General features: G+C 41.5%; 1 protein-coding gene across 1 annotated transcript in view; it reads left to right on the forward strand.

The window, feature by feature from the left end:
• The window catches only part of FRAS1 (Fraser extracellular matrix complex subunit 1), an 843,167-nt gene that overhangs the window by 352,923 nt on the left and 470,695 nt on the right, over positions 1-19,549 (forward strand). The gene's annotated exons all lie outside the window — the stretch shown is intronic.

Consider the following 19,549-nt stretch of genomic DNA (forward strand, 5'->3'; position numbering starts at 1 on the left):
TACCTGAACCGCTTTGTGCGGGTACAGAAGTTCTGCATGGAGTCCATCCATTTGGTAGTGGCATCTCTTCATCAAGGGGATCTTCTAGCCTCTATCGATATCAAGGACGCTTACCTCCATATTCCGATATATGTCAGACATCAGCACGTTCCCGGGCTTTTCCATGGATTAGGAGCATTAATAATTAGTGGCGTTACCCTTTGGTCTCGCCTCAGTCCCTCAGGAGTTCACAAAAGTTTTAGCATTGTTGCGACAGCTGGGGATTGCGGTGCTGGGGTACCTGGATGATCTTCTTCTATGAGCAGAGTCTCCGACTGCTCTACAGGACAACCTGGACATCACTGTGTGGACTCTTCAGGAGTTTGGGTGAATTTTCAGGAGTCTACTTTGGTTCTGTCCACCAAGTTGGACTGTCTGGTTCTGACTCTGGACTCGGCCTCAGCCAGGGTGTTTTTTCCCCCGCTGAACAAGTTCCAGAAGCTATAGGATGACATTTGACTTCTGTTGTCCAGCAGTCGTTCATCTCTCAGGACTTGCATGCAGGTGCTGGGCCTGATGGTGTCTACCTTTGAGGCGGTTCTGTTCGCACAGTTCCATACGAGACCTCTGCAGAGGGAGATTCTTGCCACGTGGGACAAGAGTCCAGAGTCTCTGGGCAACCTGATCCTGTTGAGCCGGGTACGAGATTGTCCCTGGTTTGGTGGCTATATTTTCTGGTTCTTCAACAGGGAAGATCCTTCCTTCCCTGTACTGGACCGTGATCACCACGGATGCCAGCCTGTACAGGTAGGGAGGTGTTTTGGGCACGGACTGTGCTCAGGGAGTTCGGACTCTGGAGTTTGTCTTCAGGGGTGTCCATTCAAATCAAAAGATTCAATTGGACAATGCCACTGGCATTGGCATATGTCAATCATCAAGGGGGCACAAAAAGTGTCCTAGCGGCTGGGGAAGTAGCCGGTATTCTAAGGTGGGCGGAGCATTTTGTTCCAGCTCTCTCTGCTGTACATATTCCAGGGGTGGAAAATTGGCAGGCAGATTACCTCAGTCGACAGGCCTTGGACCATGAAGAATGGTCACTTCATCCGGAGGTGTTTCATCAGCTTTGTCTCTGGTTCGGGAACTCCTGAGGTGGACCTGTTGGCCTCTCATCTCAACAGGAAGGGACAGAGATTTGTGGCAAGGTGTCAAGATCCTCTAGGCGACACCACGGGCGCACTGGTGGCTTCTTGGGGCCAGTACCATCTCATATACGCCTTTCCTCCTCTCAAACTTCTGCCTAGACTTCTGGGAAGGATCGAGGCAAAAGAAATTACGGTCAGCCTTGTGACCCCAGACTGGCTTCGCCAGTATTGGTATGCGGATCTGGTATGGCTGGTCGCTGATGTCCCTTGGCGATTCCCTTCCATGCTGCTTTACAGTTGCTGACTTAACGTCTTTGCTGTTGAAAGCCAGGTGCTGAAGTATAGGGGGTTGTCTGACTCGGTGATTCCCACACTATTGAAGGCTAGAATATTTATCTCTAGAAAAATTTACCATCGCATCTGGAAGTCGTATATTGCATGGTGTGAGTCTCTGGGGGTTTCTCTCTGTTCCTTTTTGGTGGCATGAATTTTGGCGTTGCTCCAAAGAGGTGTGGAACAGCACCTGGCCTTGGGTACCATCAAGTGATAGGAAATCAGACTCACTTTTTGTCCTTACAAATGGACCTCGCAAGGGGTTGGCCGTGTCTGCCGCGACCATTTTCAGATGGATCAGACAGACGGTAGTGCTGACCTATTCAATCAAGGGTCAGGTTCCTCCTTTGCCTGTTAGGACGCATTCTACGCGGGCGCTTAGTGCCTCCTGGGCCTTCTGCCATCAGGAGTCAGTGATGCAGGTTTGCAAGGCGGACACTTGGTCGTCTGTGCACACTTTCACAAAAATTTTCAAAGTAGATGTGTTGGCATCTGTGGATGCTGCTTTTGGCTGCTGTTTGAGTGGACCTGGTCCTCTTTGATGGTGTATTGTTTTCAGGTGAGCTCCAGTTGTTCCTGGTTGAGCTCCATGTTACCTGGTTGGATAGGTTTAGCCTTTGGGAATTTTTTTTGCTGTGTTTTTCCCACCCCTCATGTTTGACACTGCTTTGGAATGTCCTAATGGCAAGAAGATTCTGGAGCTGTCTGTCAATGAACAAAAGAGAAAATTGGATTTTTGTCTTACCGTAAAATCCTTTTCTCTGATGTTCATTGACGGACACAGCACCCACCCATCTATTGAGTTGGGTTATTTTTCTTCTGACACTGCTGGCAACAAAACTGAATGCCTACAGCAGGAAGTGAGAGTATACCCCCTGGACTGCCCATAGGCGTGCTAAAGCTTTTTCCTGCTGAGTGTCCTACTCCTGTAGGGGGCAGTCTAACACAATGGTCAAGAAAATTCTGGAGCTGTGTCCATCAATGAACACTTTAGAGAAAAGGATTTTACGGTAAGACAAAAATCCAATTTTTCCTCCTCAATACTCTGAAGGGAATATACCTTGAAACTTGTTCTGTCTTATGGAAAGAGTTAGTCTCATGAGAATTAGTTTTACACATTTCTAAAGGAAGATTATATTTTAGCTTAGGTGCTTGAGGTGTCTCTTATGGTACTGTTCACAAAATCAGCGTAAGTTGCATTTTTTGAGTTATTCAAAAAAGTCCTGGAAATGTACAGCTGCAACTTTGGGACACAGAGGTGCAGGTCCTTGATAAAATGGCACTGCTACAGCACTAGCCTTATTTGGTGTCATGGTTACGTGTCTCCTAGTGTTCCTAGTGATCCTCCTAGTGCTGCTTTTGGGCCCGCAGATAGGTCCTCCCGGCTCTGTGTGTCAGTGTGACATGCCCCCCTCAGATCCTGCCAGGCTCTCTGTGTACCAGTGTAACTGGGGTGCTCTGCCCTGTCAGTTCCATTGTGGACTGGTCTGTGCATGGTGGAATCACTAGATGTACAGTGCTGTGAGACCCATATAGTAGAATTGCCACGCAATTCTTCTAGAACGGCACTGCCAACCCCAACACTGATGCACACTCCTCTCGCCACCACTGCATCAATGTATACTACTCTCTCTACCCCTACATCAATGCACAGATCTTCTCCAACCACCGATGCACACTTCTCACCACAACTAAACCAACACACACATCTACCATTGTAAAATGTGCAGTTGTCTCACTGACCACTGCCCTGGTGCGCACTTTTCTCACTGAACACTGCACTGTTGTGTACTTTTCTCATTAACACTTCAACGACATACACTTTGTCTCTTTAAGACCGCTGCACTGATGGGCACTACTTTGCTCATCCTCACTGCACCGATTTACACTTCTTCCCTCGCTGCCAATGCATAGATGCACAGTTCTTTCCTTGCTACCAATGCATAGATTCGCACTTCTTCCCTCGCTACCAATGCATAGAAGTGCACTCCTAATGGCACTACTACTGCAATGAGTTAAAAGTGTTTCACCATAAAGTAAATGTGCACTAAAATATAAATATAAAATCATGTATCTTTATACAACTGTGTACCAACATCTTATCATGCAAATAAAAGTTTCATGACTGTCCATAATCAGAACCAAATATGATAATATCCCATCACTTTGCAAATGATAGCTGAAAATATGGGGTTGATTTACTAAAGGCAAATAGACTGTGCACTTTGCAAAGTGCAGTTCCACTCTGCAAGTGCAATCCAATCATGTGCAAGCAAAAATGCTGTGTTTTTTTTTTTTTTCTTGCACGTAATTGGAAATTCTTGGCAAAGTGAAGTTTTAATTTATTTACAAAGCTCTGGAGAAACTGCACTTGCAGAGTTATATTTGCCTTTATTAAATGTGTCTTCTTTCCATATATTCAAATGTGCTGCACTTCGTGAAGTTGAAAATGCAAGCTTACCAGACACGATTGACCAAAAAAGGCCCAATGAGCATGTAGAAAACTATGTCTTCCAGAGGTATAACAAAAAGGCCTTCACCACTCCAGCAGTACCCAGGCATCAGCAGCCTGAAGAATGATGTTTTTCTCGAGGTTCTACTTTAAAATGACTTCATATAGTTTATGCCACATGCAGGGTTACTGCTCTGATGTATTGGGAAGAATATTCAGTTGCCTATGAACAACATCACACCACCACTGTACCAACATGCACTTTTCACATTGCTGTTCCAACTATGTGCATTCCCTTGCCACCATTTCATGTCATTAAGTAAACAGGCATACCTTTACTTATATGTACACTGGAGATCAAAATTAGAGAACCTTTTTACAAACACTTTATTTTTTCAAAAGTAATGTAAACTTCATTGCTCAACATTTGAAGACATTTTTATTGTGGCTATACCATCCTAAAAGAACAGTGTTTTTCAAAATAACCAAGGCACTTCAACAAAAAAATATATATATTTTGTAGAAAACATAATGATCAAAATTAGAGAACAGCAATGACTGTAGCACAGAGAAAGATTACAACTAACATTTCTGAAGGTTACAAAAATCAATAATTATTAGGAAGTATACAGGCCCTTGCTTTGAATGATATTACCATATCTGCGTCCACAGGACATCACTGGTCTCTCACACTGCTCTAGTATGATTTTGTTACACTCTTTTTCCAGTCTCTTCCACAGTTCGGTAACTGTAGTGGGCTTCTTGGCCATAACTTGAAAAAAGAAGGGGTTTTGGGACTATAAATGAAGTTCAGGTACCCCTACACCTCCATCCCTGTATTCAAAACAATAAGAGGGGAATTTGGGACTTTAAATGAGGCAACTGAAAAAGTCTAAGAAATATGTATCAAATATTTAATGTCATAAAATGGCACAATACAATGTATACATTTTAATGATAAAACATTACATGTAAAATTACATAAATAATTCAAATTCATATATGTACACACAAGAATAAAAATAGCAGCACAAGACATAAAAAAAATATGTAAACCATCACTGGTAGTACTCCATGTGTTGAGAGATTGCAATAGATAATAGTTGAATCATATAGACTTGGTGGATAAGATGAATGTGTGTAGCTACATCTAAATATAATGTGGCTGCATCATGTACAGCCCGACGCGTTTAGTGATCTGAATCACTTCTTCAAGAGCTGATGCTGCTCTGTATCTACAGAGAGATGAACATATCAATAAATCTATGGATAAAATGAGGTATCAAAAAGATGGTTGGAGTCCTAATCAAAGCCAGATGCGGCTTCGTTCGGGTCTCCGATGATGTAACCCGGAGGCGGCGTCCATGATGTCATGTCCGGGTTACTCGGCTACTAAAGGCGCCGAATTTAAAAAGTGACTGTATTCAAAAATGCAGTTTTTGGCATTTTGAATACATTGAAGTGCAGTGGAGGGGTCTAGGGTCTTTTAGACCCCCAATCCCTTCATAAAGAGTACCTGTCAATGCCTATTGCTGTCAAGGGATGTTTACATTGCTTGTGACAGCAATAAAAGTGATCAGATTTTTATTTTTTTTTAAAAACCTGTGCTAAAATTAAATAAATATAATAAATAGGAAAAAAAATTGTAACCACCCCCGTCACCGTGAGCTCGCGCACGAAAGAAAACGTATACGGAAGTTGCAGCCGCAAATTAAATTGCTGTTCAAACCACACATGTGAGGTATTGCTGTGATCGCCAGAGCGAGAGCCATAATTTAAAAAAAAGAGCTACTCTGTAACTCTAAACTGGTAACCATTAAACATTTTTAAAGCGTCGCCTATGGAGATTTTTATTGACTGTAGTTTGTCGCCATTCCGTGGGTGTGCACGATTTTAAACCATAACATTTTAAGTATCTATTTACTTGGCGTGACACCATCTTTCACAATATACAACAAAATGGGCTAACTTTACTGTTTAGTTTTTTTTTAAATACAGTGAAATGTAATTTTCCAAAAAAAATGGCCTTTGAAAGACCGCTGCGCAAATACCGCGTGACGAAATAATATTGCAGTGACCGCCATTTTATTCTCCAGAGTCTTTGCTAAAAAAAAATATATATATATAATGTTTGGGGGGTTCTGAGTAATTTTCTAGCAAAAAATACTGACTTTAACTTGTAAACAACATGTGTCAGAAATGGGCTTGGTCCTTAAGTGGTTAGGCCCAATTCCTGCTGTAGAAAACATCCCCCAAACCACTATGCTTCCCCCTCCACCTTTCACTGACTTATTTACACTCTTTGGGTTCAGTCTTTCCCCAGTTTGACGACGAATATGTTTCCCATCGGACCCAAATAAATTAAACTTGCTTTCATCACTAAAGTGAACTTTGGACCAGTTCTCTGTCCACACAACAAGCTCCTCAGCAAAGGTTAGTCTAGCCTTCTGATTCTTTCTGCTCTGCTGGTCACTGCAGAGTGAGCTTTCAGTCCAAATTCTCTTAAATGATGAAACACTGTATAACAAGACAAAACCTTACTCTATTCAGTGCTGAACTGGCGAGCAACCGCAGCTGAAGTGTTGAGCCGATTGCCCATTGAGATTCTCATTGCATTATCCTGTCCTCTCTTGCATTTGTCTTTAATGGACAACCAGCCTTCTTGGGGGACTTGAATGAGTCTGTGACGTAAAGATACAATATTTCTAGAAATCACAGATTTGGATTGACAAGATTCTCTTACTATGGCTGAAAGGGTCATCCTTTTAGCCTTCATCTGGACAACCTGCTGCCGGAGGGTTTCAGTCACTTTAGAATGGCTCACCATCTTGCAAAGTCAGTGAAAACTGGAGTTAGGCTGCCAGTTAAATAGGGTTTGTCAGATATTTTAAGAAATTAGCGCAAGGTGCCAGATTAACACCAATAACTTGGAGGTATCTGAAAATGTTCTCTAATTTTGAACAATGTTCTTTTTCAAATCTCATTGACGTTTTTTATTCTGTGCCTCAAAATATATGTAATTCATGAAATATACTTAACAAAACTGCTTTTTTAATCCTATTTAGATCATTTCAAATAGGACTAAGCAGTAACCTTGAAATTTAGGAAATCTAATTTTGATCTCCAGTGTATATATATATATATATATATATATATATATATATATATATTCCAATAGAACTCTGTGGGGTTAACATGTTCATTATCAATAAACCATTTCAACAACTAAAAACAATAAGCATGCAAAGTCTAATTGGCTATGTCAGAAATCTTCAGATCCATTGTACTGCACCATGTAAGGTCTGTACATGAATGCTGAATGTGAAAAGTTTACCCACAAAAGCATGTCATAAGACTTTACTCTAGAACAAACACTATGAAAACCAAAAAAACCTGCTTTTAGGGTTATGCATGTTTATTTTCTAGATATTTGAAGAAATGTAAACAGCAATGACAGTGGGCTCTTGCTTAAAAATGTTCAGTTTATTGTTTGAGCAATATTGAATATTTAATAACTGCATTCTACTATAATCTAGCCTTTGCATTTGTGTGGGCAAATTCTCCTGTTACAGTAAGATTCTGGGAAAATGTCTTCATTGGTTCTCATGGGAATAAATCCAATTTTCTTTAGTTCAGCCTGGCTGCACTGATTGCCTAATACAGGGCTTGTGGAGAAAGCTTCAGATTTCACTGTGTCCATTATTCATTTTTAACAACCCAAAGAAAAATACCTCCGGTTAGTGCCTTGTAGCTTTTCATAGGAAAGATTCAGTGAGCGTTAAGTGGCATTTCTTGGTAAGGTCTAGAAAACATCATGTACAAATAAATGATTTACTGTATGATAATGTATGAGTATCTTTACAATTGTACAGTAAAATATAATATAGAATCAATGACTTCTGTTCCCTCTTTTTTATTTGATATCTGATCTATCTATCTAGTGTATGTCAGAGGAAATGTATTTGCAGGAATATGTGCAATGGTAGTTTATTTCTGCCTAATCAATAGATAACAATACACTAATGTAGTTTCAATTCAATGCATTAGTGTCTGCTGTGGTAGTTTTGTGCCCAAAACAACTGTGTCTGAATGGGTACCTGTAGAGTTATAGAATATACACCATGTGTTCCATTTGCATAACCATATTCCATGACTGCCTATAATGAATTGAGCACAAAAACTTTGTGTAGCAGGACTAGTCATACACGGTATGGGCCAAATTCTAAAATCCACCTCTATACTTATTAAAAATGCAAAGTGATATATTTTTTTATTTTACATACACAAGGCTGCTGAAATATATCTATGGTGATAATTTTGTGCTCACATGAGTTTCTGTTCCCTGGTGTTCTTGGGTGATATACAAAAAGAAAAAGAAAGAAAAACAGTGGTACTCAGCCAAAGGCCCCTGTAAAGAATTCTGTATACTTAAAAAAGTACTTTGGCTATTTATATTTATCTTATTCCCTTGACAAAGGGGAAACAGAGAAAAACAAACCTCCCTACATAAAAAAAAAAACACCAAGACTTCATGTAGACAGTCGCAAGAGGACCATACAGCACTCATTCCAGCCTAATGGTCTGCACGGGAGGCACAGGGCAGTGCATGCATCCCTGTATGCAAGTACCGCTTGTATGTGTGTATATCTGCTACCACTTATATCAGCCTATCATTGATTTGGAGTGGCTGCTGGCAGTGGGCTGTATGTACTGTATGTTGCACTTGTGACTTCTTCTGTTAAGAGAATTATATCTGAATGTACGCTTTAAAGCCCTTTTGGGGCCATGTGCATAAATCCTTATTGATTTGTGGGTCCTCATGGCTCAAATGGGTCTATACGAAGATGACCTTTATTACATTTTTGATGGAGATGCAATCGCTGTCATTTAAACACATGGACCTGGAAGAATCTTCACCAGAGAATGTTTGGTGAAAGTGGGCTTACTCTCAATTTTGCCCAAGAACACTGCCATGAATAAAAATGGTACAAAAACATTCTCTGAGAGCAACTTCTCCCAACCATCCAAGAACAGTTTGGTGATGAAAAATGCTTTTTCCAGCATGATGGAGCACCTTGCCATAAGGCTAAAGTGATAACTAAGGGGCTTGGCAAACAAAACATCAACATTTTGGGTCCATGGCCAGGAAACTCCCCAGACCTTTATCATATTGAGAACTTGTGGTGAATCCACAAGAGGTGGGTGAACAGAAAAAAACCCTACAAATTCAGGGGGAATTGCAGAGATCTTGAAAAAGAAGGGTCAACATTGCAAATATTGACTCTTTGCATAAACTTAATGTAATTGGCAAAAAAAGCCTTTGACACTCACTGTATAAAATGCTTGTAAGTATACTTTAGTTTACCATAGTTACATCTGACAAAAATATCTAAAAACACTGAAGCAGCAGACTTTGAGAAAATTATAATTTGTGTCATTCTTAAAAATTTTGGCCAAGACTGTACATACTCTAAAACATAAATGAAAAACTACCATATACAGTGCTAGACATGCTGGGATGCTGGGATTTACAATACCCTCTTCCTTGATCTCCCAAGTGAGAATCCATGATTTATATGCCAAAAACTACTTGTTCTGATTGGTGGGTTTGTTAGGGGATCTTATTTGCATATTTAGGACTTTGGACAGGCTAACAGCATTAAACCAAGGCATATACTGTACATATCTATTTGCAACATGGCAATATAAATGTGAATCACATTTGACTAAATCTAAAGTTACTTAGTTAGTCTGGTTAAAAAAAAAAAATAAAAACAAGTCCTTGGCCTATTCTAGTTTTTTTTTTTGTTACTACGGACAACTATGTTCTAACTCTTAAGAACACCTGAACATCACTTTAATACTGTGGATCATGTTGCTTATTGCAATAATGTACTCATTGTAATTCTCTCTAATTCCACTGTATTTTGGAACTGTACTTCAAGTTATGTTGCACACTCCGGATTATTGTCTTGGTCAGTTGGCTCTGTATACCTGTGCTAATAAAAAAACCTGTTAATAAAAATATCTGTAAAAGAAAAAGACACAAGTCCAAACAGTTCAACCAATAGAAGGGGAAACATGTATACAATAATATATACACAATCCTATACATAGTTACATAGTTAGTGAGGTCTAAAAAAGACATCAGTTCAACCTATGACGTGTGTGTATGTGTGTTTGATGCTAACCGTACAATGTATACCCCTTTATGTTGTGGTCCTTAAGGTGCCCGTCTAATAGTTTTTTGAAATTATCGATGCTCCCCTCTGATACCACTGCTTGTGGAAGAGAATTCCACATCCCCATTGCTCTGACAGTAAAGAACCCCTTACATATTTTAAGGTTAAACCATTTTTCCTCTAGTTTTAGTGAGTGGCCACCTGTCTTATTGTATTCCCTTTCTCTGAAAAGTTTGTTCCTTATGCTAGGGTCACCAGTACAGTATTTGTACATTGATATCATATCCCCTCTCAAGCGTCTCTTCTCCAGAGAGAATAAGTTCAATGCTTGTAGTCTTTCCTCATAGCTGAGATCCTCCATTCCCCTAATTATTTTTGTTGCCCTTCTCTGGGCTCTCTCCAGTTCCAGCACATCCTTTCTGAGGACGGGTGCCCAGAACTGGATGGCATACTCGAGATGTGGCCGGATCGGAGTCTTGTAAAGTGGGGGAATAATCTATTTGTTTCTTAAGTGAATCCCCTTTTTTATACATGCCAGTATTCTGTTGGCTTTGCTTGCAGCGGCTTGGCATTGCATGCCACTGCCAAGCCTGTTGTCCACTAGGACCCTCAGGTCCTTTTCCATCTTAGATTCACTCAGAGGTTCCCCGCCTAGCGAGTAGCTTGCGTTCGTGTTTCTGACGCCCAAGTGCATTACCTTACATTTTTAAACATTAAACCTCATCTGCCATGTAGTTGCACACCCCATTATTTTGTTCAGGTCTGCTTGTAAGGTTTCCACATCCTGCACAGAAGTTATTGCCCTGCTTAGTTTAGTATCTTCTGCAAATACGGAGATTGTGCTAGATATCCCCTCCTCTAGATCATTTATGAAGAAATTAAACAGGATTGGTCCCAGGACAGATCCTTGGGGGACCCCACTTTCCACACCGGCCCACTCCCAGTACTCCCCATTTATCACCACCCTCTTGACTCTGCCCTGTAGCCAATTCTCTATCCAGGTACTCACCCTATGGTCCATACCTACATACCTTAGTTTTGTACAGTAAGCGTTTGTGGGGAACAATATCAAATGCCTTTGCAAAGTTCAGATACACCACATCCACAGGCCTTCCTTTATCTAAATTTCAACTCACTTCATCATAGAAGGTTAATAGATTGGTCTGGGAAGAAGGATTTTTCATGAATCCATGCTGATTACTACTAATAATACCATTTTCATTACTTAAGTCTTGTATATAGTCCCTTAACATCCCCTCCAAAATCTTGCAGACTACCCATGTTAGGCTGACAGGTCTATAGTTACCCCGGATATATCTCCGCCCTTTTTTTAAATATTGGTACCACGTTGGCTTTTTTCCAATCAGCTGGTACCATTTCCGTCTGTAGACTATCCGTAAAGATCAAGAATAACGCTCTGGCTATCACCTGGCTGAGTTCTTTAAGAACCCTCGGGTGCAAGACATCCGGTACCAGTGATTTATTTATGTTAAGTTTCTCTAAGTTAGTTCTAAGTCTATCTTCTTTTAACTATGGGGGTACTTCCTGAGGTGTACTATTTAATTTAGCATTACAAGCTGAGTTAGTGTAGCCCCCCAATTCTTTTGTGAAGACTGAAGAGAAGAAATTATTTAGCATTTTCACCTTCTCACTGTCCTCTGTGGCCAGATTCCCTTCATTGTCTTTTATGGGGCCAGTGTGTTCTGGTCTCGCTTTCTTACTATTTATATACTTAAAGAATTTCTTGGGGGTTTTTTACTCTCTTCCGCTATATGTCTCTCGTGTTCTATTTTAGCCGCCTTGATTTCCCCTTTACATTTTTTATTGCACTCTTTGTACTGTTGGAATGCTACCAATGACCCCTCAGCCTTGTATTTTTTGAATGCCTTTTCTTTAGAATTAATATGCCTTTTTATGTTGGCGTTTAGCCACCCAGGTTTTATTTTTGCTCTTTTAAATGTATTCCCCTTTTTTGAATGTACTGGCCAATCCCTTTGTTTAGTATGTTTTTGAAGCACTCCCATTTTTCCTCTGTGTTCTTTGTTCCCAGGGTTCTATCGCATTTGATATTTTCTAGCAAAGAGCACAGTTTTGGGAAGTTGGCTCTTTTGAAATTCAGTGTCTTTATATTACCCTTGTGTTTCCTATTACTATGATTGATACTGAAACTAATTGACCTATGGTCACTGTTTCCTAGGTTGCCCCGTATTTCTATATCCATGATCAGGTCCGTATTGTTGGTAATCAGTTGGTCTAGTACAGCATTGTTTCCTGTTGGTGCGTTCACCATCTGACCCATGAAATTGTCCTGCAAAACATTTAGGAACTGCCGAGCCTTGGATGAATGCGCTGTTCCTTCTGCCCAGTCTATATCTGGATAATTAAAGTCCCCCATTATAATTACATTTCCCATCCTTGCTGCCATTCCAATCTGTGAAAGGGGGTCCGCCTCCCCCTCCTCCCTCTGGTTTGGGGGCTTATAGCATACATCCAATATTACTTTCCCCATAGTGCCTTCCCTTTGATGTTCTACCCATAGGGATTCTACCTCCTCCTTAGCTTCATTATTAATATCATCCCTCCTATTTACCTGTACACTGATCTTAATCACTTAAGCCCTGGAGGATTTGGCTGCTCAAAGACCAGGGCCTATTTTGCGATTCGGCACTGCGTGATTGTAACGGACAATTACGCGGTAGTGCGACGTTGTACCCAAATTTAATTGACGTCCTTTTTTTCCCACAAACAGAGCTTTCTTTTGGTGGTATTTGATCACCTGTGCTATTTTTACTTTTTGCGCTATAAACAAAAAAAGAGCGACAATTTTGAAAAAATAACAATATTTTTTACATTTTTTTATATGAAATTCCCAAAAAAAGAAAATGTAAAGAAAAAATCTAATTTTTTTTTAACATTTTAGGCCAATTTGTTTTCTGTAAATAAAAAAAGGTGCGCTGATTAAAAAAAAAAAAAAAAAAAGCAGCTACCAAAATCCAATAGCTTGATTGGACAGTAAAATGAATGTGAAAAATAAATCTGGTGCGCTAAATATAGTAAATTATCCTGGTGTACAGTGGTAAAGCATATGTGTGTATTAAAAACACAGTGATGACAGGTGTACAAACGTGAGTATGCAACGTGACATATAATCAAAAAGTCCATGCGATAAGGGGTACTTCAAAATAAATATGAAAAAGTGATAAATTCAGAAATAAAAATCAATTTATCCATGTGATCGGTGCATATACTCTTCAACATATATGTGAATATTCGTGATGTTGATTCAATGACAAGAATTCATTGATCCGCATGGTTGGTACAAAATCCCACCACCTTACAAGTTATGTTCTTACCAGACGGATATGGTTAAGTGCAAATAGCTCCACTCAAGTGACCTCCTATGAGGTGACAGTGATATGTGCTTCACTGCACACGGGTGAAACATGTACTCATTCAAGCCTCTTACCAAATAAAATTAGGTAGTTAGCATGTATGGATCTCTTCCAAGGTAATGACACCCGTATAGGTAGACACTTGAAGGGTTAAATGGACAATCCTGTGCTTCCTCCGCTCTCCTGCAGGTGGCACCTCTCAGATGACCCCCAATAGGAAAATGAGAGTAGGCAGACAATAGTGCATTACATCACAACTTTATTGCATACAAAAAGAGAAATGGGCGATTGCTATAGAGGATTTCTAAGGTTTAAAGTTGCACCCCTTGGCAAGCGGAGCGAGGCGGTCGCGGTCTACTACAAGTTACTGCATATCGCTCATCTGTATTTGGGACAGTGTAAGTGCATTTCTATATATGGGTGTCATTACCTTGGAAGAGATCCATACAATTTGTTTTCTGCTACATATTTTTGGTAAAAAAAATCGCAATAAGCGTATTTTGATTGGTTTGCGCAAAAGTTATTACGTTTACTAACTACGGGAAAGATTTATGTCATTTTTCTTGTTTTTTTTTTTAACTAGTAATGGCGGCGATCTGCGATTTTTTTTTTTGTGGGACTGCGACATTGCGGCGGACAGATCGGACCCTTGACTGACATTTTTGACACTTTTGGGGGTACCAGTGACATCACTACAGTAATCAGTGCTATACATAGGTACTGTTACTGTAAAAATGACACTGGCAGGGAAGGGGTTAACTTTATTGGTTATCAGTGGGTTAAATGTATCCCCAGGGAGCGTGATTCTAACTGTGGGGGGCGTGGCTTGTGATGTAACCACAGAGACATACGATCCTACATAGCAGGATCGTACAGTCTCTGCAGTTACATCATGGAGAATGACAGACGGCAGTGTTTACATCAGCCGTCTGCCTTTCTCCCTCTCCAGCGGGAGATCCCGAGTGGCCGGCGGACATCGGGGCTGCAAGTCACTCGCGCATGGATGTCAGGGATCGAGTGGGGGCGGGAGCGCGCCTCCGGCAGCGCGGGCTCGCTCCCTAGAGGCTCGTGGGCGAGTGACGTACCGATACGTCACTTTGCCCAGGAGCGGCTGCCTGTCGTTAAAGGGGTTAATATACAGACATACCCTTCCACCTTTTTTTCCTTCTCTATCTCTGCGATAAAGGGAATACCCCTGAATGGTCGCCAGCCAATCATGAGAGCTGTCAAACCAAGTCTCTGAAATCCCCACAAAATCCAAGTCCTCCTCATACATCAGCAGCTCTAGCTCTCCCATCTTGTTGGCCAGGCTTCTAGCATTGATATACAAACCTAGTAATTTTGTCCGGTTGCATAATATATCCTCGTTTGTTGTTGTTTCTAGGCTGCTCTTGCAATTTTTCCCCATGCCCACCTTGGGTTTAGGAACTCTGAACACCCTACCGCTAATGTCCCCATTTGTGACCGCTGAACCTTGCTCCCCACTGGCTAATTCTACATCTGTACCTTCCCCCCATAACCTAGTTTAACCACTTGCCTACAGTGCACTTTCACCCCCTTCCTGCCCAGACCGATTTTCAGCTTTCAGCGCTCTCACACTTTGACTGAGAATTACTCAGTCATGCAACACTTTACCCATACAAAAATTGTGTCCTTTTTTTCACACAAATAGAGCTTTCTTTTGATGGTATTTGATCAATACTGGGTTTTTTATTTTTTGTGCTATAAATAAAAAAAGACTGAAAATATCGTGAAAAAACGCATTTTTCTTTGTTTCTGTCATAAAATTTTGCAAATTAGTCATTTTTCTTCACAAATTTTGGCCAAAATTTATACTGCTACTTATCTTTGGTAAAAAAAAAACCAAATAAGTGTATATTATTTGGTCTTTGTGAAAGTTATAGAGTCCACAAGTTATGGTGCTATTCATTGAAAATTGATCACACTTGATCACACCTGATGTACTGAAGGCCTATCTCATTTCTTGAGACACTAAAAGGTCAGGAAAGTACAAATACCCCCCAAATGACCCCTTTTTGGAAAGTAGACATTCCAAGGTATTTAATAAGGGGCATGGTGAGTTTTTTGAAGTTGTAATTTTTTCCCACAATGCTTTGCAAAATGAAGATTTTTTTTTTTTATTTTTTATTTTTTTACAAATTGCCGTATTAACAGGTTATTTCTCTCACACAGCACATGTATACTTGCAACTACACCCCAAAACACATTCTACTACTCCTCCTGAGTATGGCGATACCACATGTGTGAGACTTTTTCACAGCCTGGCCACATACAGAGGCCTAACATCCGAGTAGCAGCGTCCGGCATTCTAGGAGCACAAATTACACATATCATTTCCTGACAACCTATCGCACTTTTGAAGGCCCTGGAGCACCAGGACAATGGAAACCCCCATAAAATGACCCCATTTTGGAAAGCAAACAGCCCAACGTATAATTTTTGAGGCATAATGAGTCTTTTGAATATGTCATTTTTTTCCACAAGTTTTTGGAAAATGTGGAAAGAAAATGAAAACACATTTTTTTTTACCCAAAGCTGTCCATTTATGCAATATTTCTAACACATCGCATGTACATAGCAAAACTTGCACCCCAAAATACATTCTGCTATTCCTCCTGAGTATGGCGATACCACATGTGTAACACTTTTTCACAGCCTGGCCACATACATAGGCCTCACATCCAAGTAGCGCTTTACACAAAGTTGTCCATTTATCCACTTTAAGACTGGGCCTATTTTTGACACTTGGTGTTTACAAGCTAAAATCATTTTTTTTGCTAGAAAACTATTTGGAACCCCCAAACATTATATATTTTTTTTTAGCAGAGACCCTAGAGAATAAAATGGAGATCGTTGCAATATTTTTTATCACACCATATTTGCGCAGCAGTCTTCCAAATGCGATTTTTTTGAAAAAAATTCACTTTTTTGAACTAAAAAATAAGAAAACAGTAAATTTAGCCCAATTTTTTTCCATAATGTGAAAGATAATGTTACGCTGAGTAATTAGATACCCAACATGTCATGCTTCAAAATTGCGCATGCTCACAGAATGGCGCCAAACATTGGTACTTAAAAATCCCCATAGGCAACATTTTAAAAATTTCTGCAGGTTACTAGCTTAGAGTTACAGAGGAGGTCTAGGGCTCAAATTATTGCACTCGCTCTAACGATCGCGGCGATACCTCACATGTATGGTTTGAACACCGTTTACATATGTGGGCGGGACTTGCGTATGCGTTTGCTTCTGCGCGCGAGCTAACGGGGACATGGCGCTTTAATTTTTTTTTTTTTTTTTTTTTCCTATTTATTTTATTTATTATTTTTTTATTTTTACACAGTTTAAAAAAAAAAAATGTTTTGATCATTTTTATTCCTATTACAAGGAATGTAAACATCCCTTGTAATAGAAATAGGCATGACAGGTCCTCTTTATTGTGAGATCTGGGGTCAAAAAGACCTCACACCTCACAACTACACTAAAAAAGAAAAAAAAAAAAAAAAATTGTTGAAAGAGGAAAAAAAAAAAAGCAAAAAAAAAAAGCGGCCCTTTAAACCTGTTGCTAGGCAACGTCTTTTGACGTAGCTCCGGTCCTCCAAGACCATAGAGTTGAGTGAGGGCCATCTTGCCCTCACTCGACTTCCTGTCTCTAAAGATCCGGGACCGGATAGTTTTCCCCGCTGCCGGCGGGTCCGGTAAGCTGGGAAAACGTCTGGGACGCGGCAGGAGGGGGGGGGGCACCTCTTCCCCTGCACCGTAAGGGTAATTCCGCGGCGAATCTGCCACTGGGACCACCCTTATCTGAAAGCCGACCGCCCGCCGTTTCAAAAAATACCGGGGTTATGGGGGCTATCTGCTGCCATAACCCCAGTATTTAGCTTTTAATGGCCGACGCATATAGTCGTTAGGCGGTCAGTAAGTGATTGCATGTATATGGCAAACAGGTGACGATGACTGACGGGGTGACAGGTGACGATGACTGATGGGGTGACAGGTGACGATGACTTATGGGGTGACAGGTGACGATGACTGATGGGGTGACAGGTGACGATGACTGATGGGGTGACAGGTGACGATGATTGATGAGGTGACAGGTGATGATGATTGATGAGGTGACAGGTAACGATGATTGATGGGGTGACAGGTGACGATGATTGATGGGGTGACAGGTGACAGTCACTGATGGGGTGACATATGACGATGATTGATGGGGTGACAAGTGACGATCACTGATGGGGTGTCAAGTGACGATGACTGATGGGGTGACAGGTGACGGTGATTGATGGGGTGACAGGTGACGGGCGATGGTCACTGATGGGTGACAGGTGACAGGCGATGGTCACTGATGGGTGACAGGTGACGGGCGATGGTGCACGGCGGTACTGATGGCAGTCTCTGGTGACCGGTGAACTTTCGGGCTACGTTCACATGTGAGCGTAGCGATCATGGGCGGAATCACTGCGATTCTGCCCGTGATCCAGAAATCATTGCAAATTGCGGGGCGCCTGTGCGTTGCCCGTGATTTGCAATAGCACCCCAAATGCTGTGCGATGTTGCTGCAATTTCTGCCTGCCGAATCGCAGTAACATCGCGCAAACAACGCATTACGCTCCAAAGAAGCTCTTGTACCTTTTTTGGGCGTCATGCGATGTTTGCGCGATGTTACCGCGATTCGGCAGGCGGAAATGGCGGCAACATCGCACAGCGTTTGGGGTGCTATTGCAAATCAGGGGCAACGCACAGGCGTCCCGCGATTTGCAATGATTTCCGGATCGCGGGCAGAATCGCAGTGATTCTGCCTGCGATCGCTGCGCTCACATGTGAACGTTATGGGTGTCAATTTCTGGGCACTGATGAGGTGACTGTTGGGTGACAGGTGACATTGGGGGGGGGGGCTGAGGACTGTGTGGGGACCTTTATTAGTGTGATTTTTACTTTTGACATGTGTACAGATCAGTAACTCACTGTTTCTAGCTCTTCTCCCCTCATACTGGAAACTGTATGAGGGGAGAAGAGCTAGTAACAGTGAGTTACTGCTCTTTGTTTACATTTTGTGATCGGCTGTGAATGGATTCACAGCCGATCACATAGTAAACAGTCACTGTCAGTGACTGTTTACTACCGCCGGTGACAGCTGTGTTCCTACGGAACACAGTGCCACCGACATGACCGCGCTGCGCGCTCCCGATCGCGCATGCGCGGTCATCTGGTGGGCGCCTTCATTGTGATCGGCTGTGTCATTGGAACACAGCCGATCACGTGGGAAACAGCCACGCCCATTGGCTGTTTCCCCCCTGCCGGTGACGGGGGGTGTCCCGGGGACACCCCGACACCGGCAGTGCAGGGCGGCGCGCACGCGATCGCGCGCCTGCCCTGCTTAAAGTGCCGCCGTCATATGACGGCGGCCCAGGATAATGGTCGCTCCGCTCCGCCGTCATATGACGGCGGGCGGGCGGCAAGCGGTTAATACCCACGGTTGATCCAGAGTAAGGTAAGAAAAACCAATAAAACATGATCCAATTTGCTCCAGGAGAGGGAAAAAATTATTTCTGATCCTCTGGGAGGATAACTGTAAAACTATAAATATTAGTATCCGGTCATATTACTGTATGTGTATCTAGGAAAGAATCCAGGCCTTTTTTAAAACAATCTACTGAGCTAGCCAGTACCAGCACTTGAGGGACTCTATTCCATATTATCACAGCTCTTACTGTGACGAAACCTTTTTGTCTTTGGAGATTAAATCTTTTCCTCCAGACGTAAAGTGAGCCTCTGTGATGACCTTAAAGTATATACCTCAACATCATTCTCTCTTTTACTATAAAACAGAGGCTGTACTGGACAGAACCCATACATATCTGTTATATATGTAAAAATAATTCAAGGCTAAGTCCACCATATGCTGGACATTTTGATATATTTTGGCCAAAAAAATGCAGATGATTATGTGTGAGGTAACTGTATCCTAATATGCTCATGCCACCAGCACAGCCCTTACATGATGCATACTGATTTCCCTAAAAGAAAAAGAAAATCTTTGGTCTGGG

The sequence above is a fragment of the Pelophylax lessonae genome (genome assembly GCF_965119305.1).
Source record: "Pelophylax lessonae genome assembly, chromosome: 1".
In the NCBI taxonomy this organism is placed as follows: domain Eukaryota; kingdom Metazoa; phylum Chordata; class Amphibia; order Anura; family Ranidae; genus Pelophylax; species Pelophylax lessonae.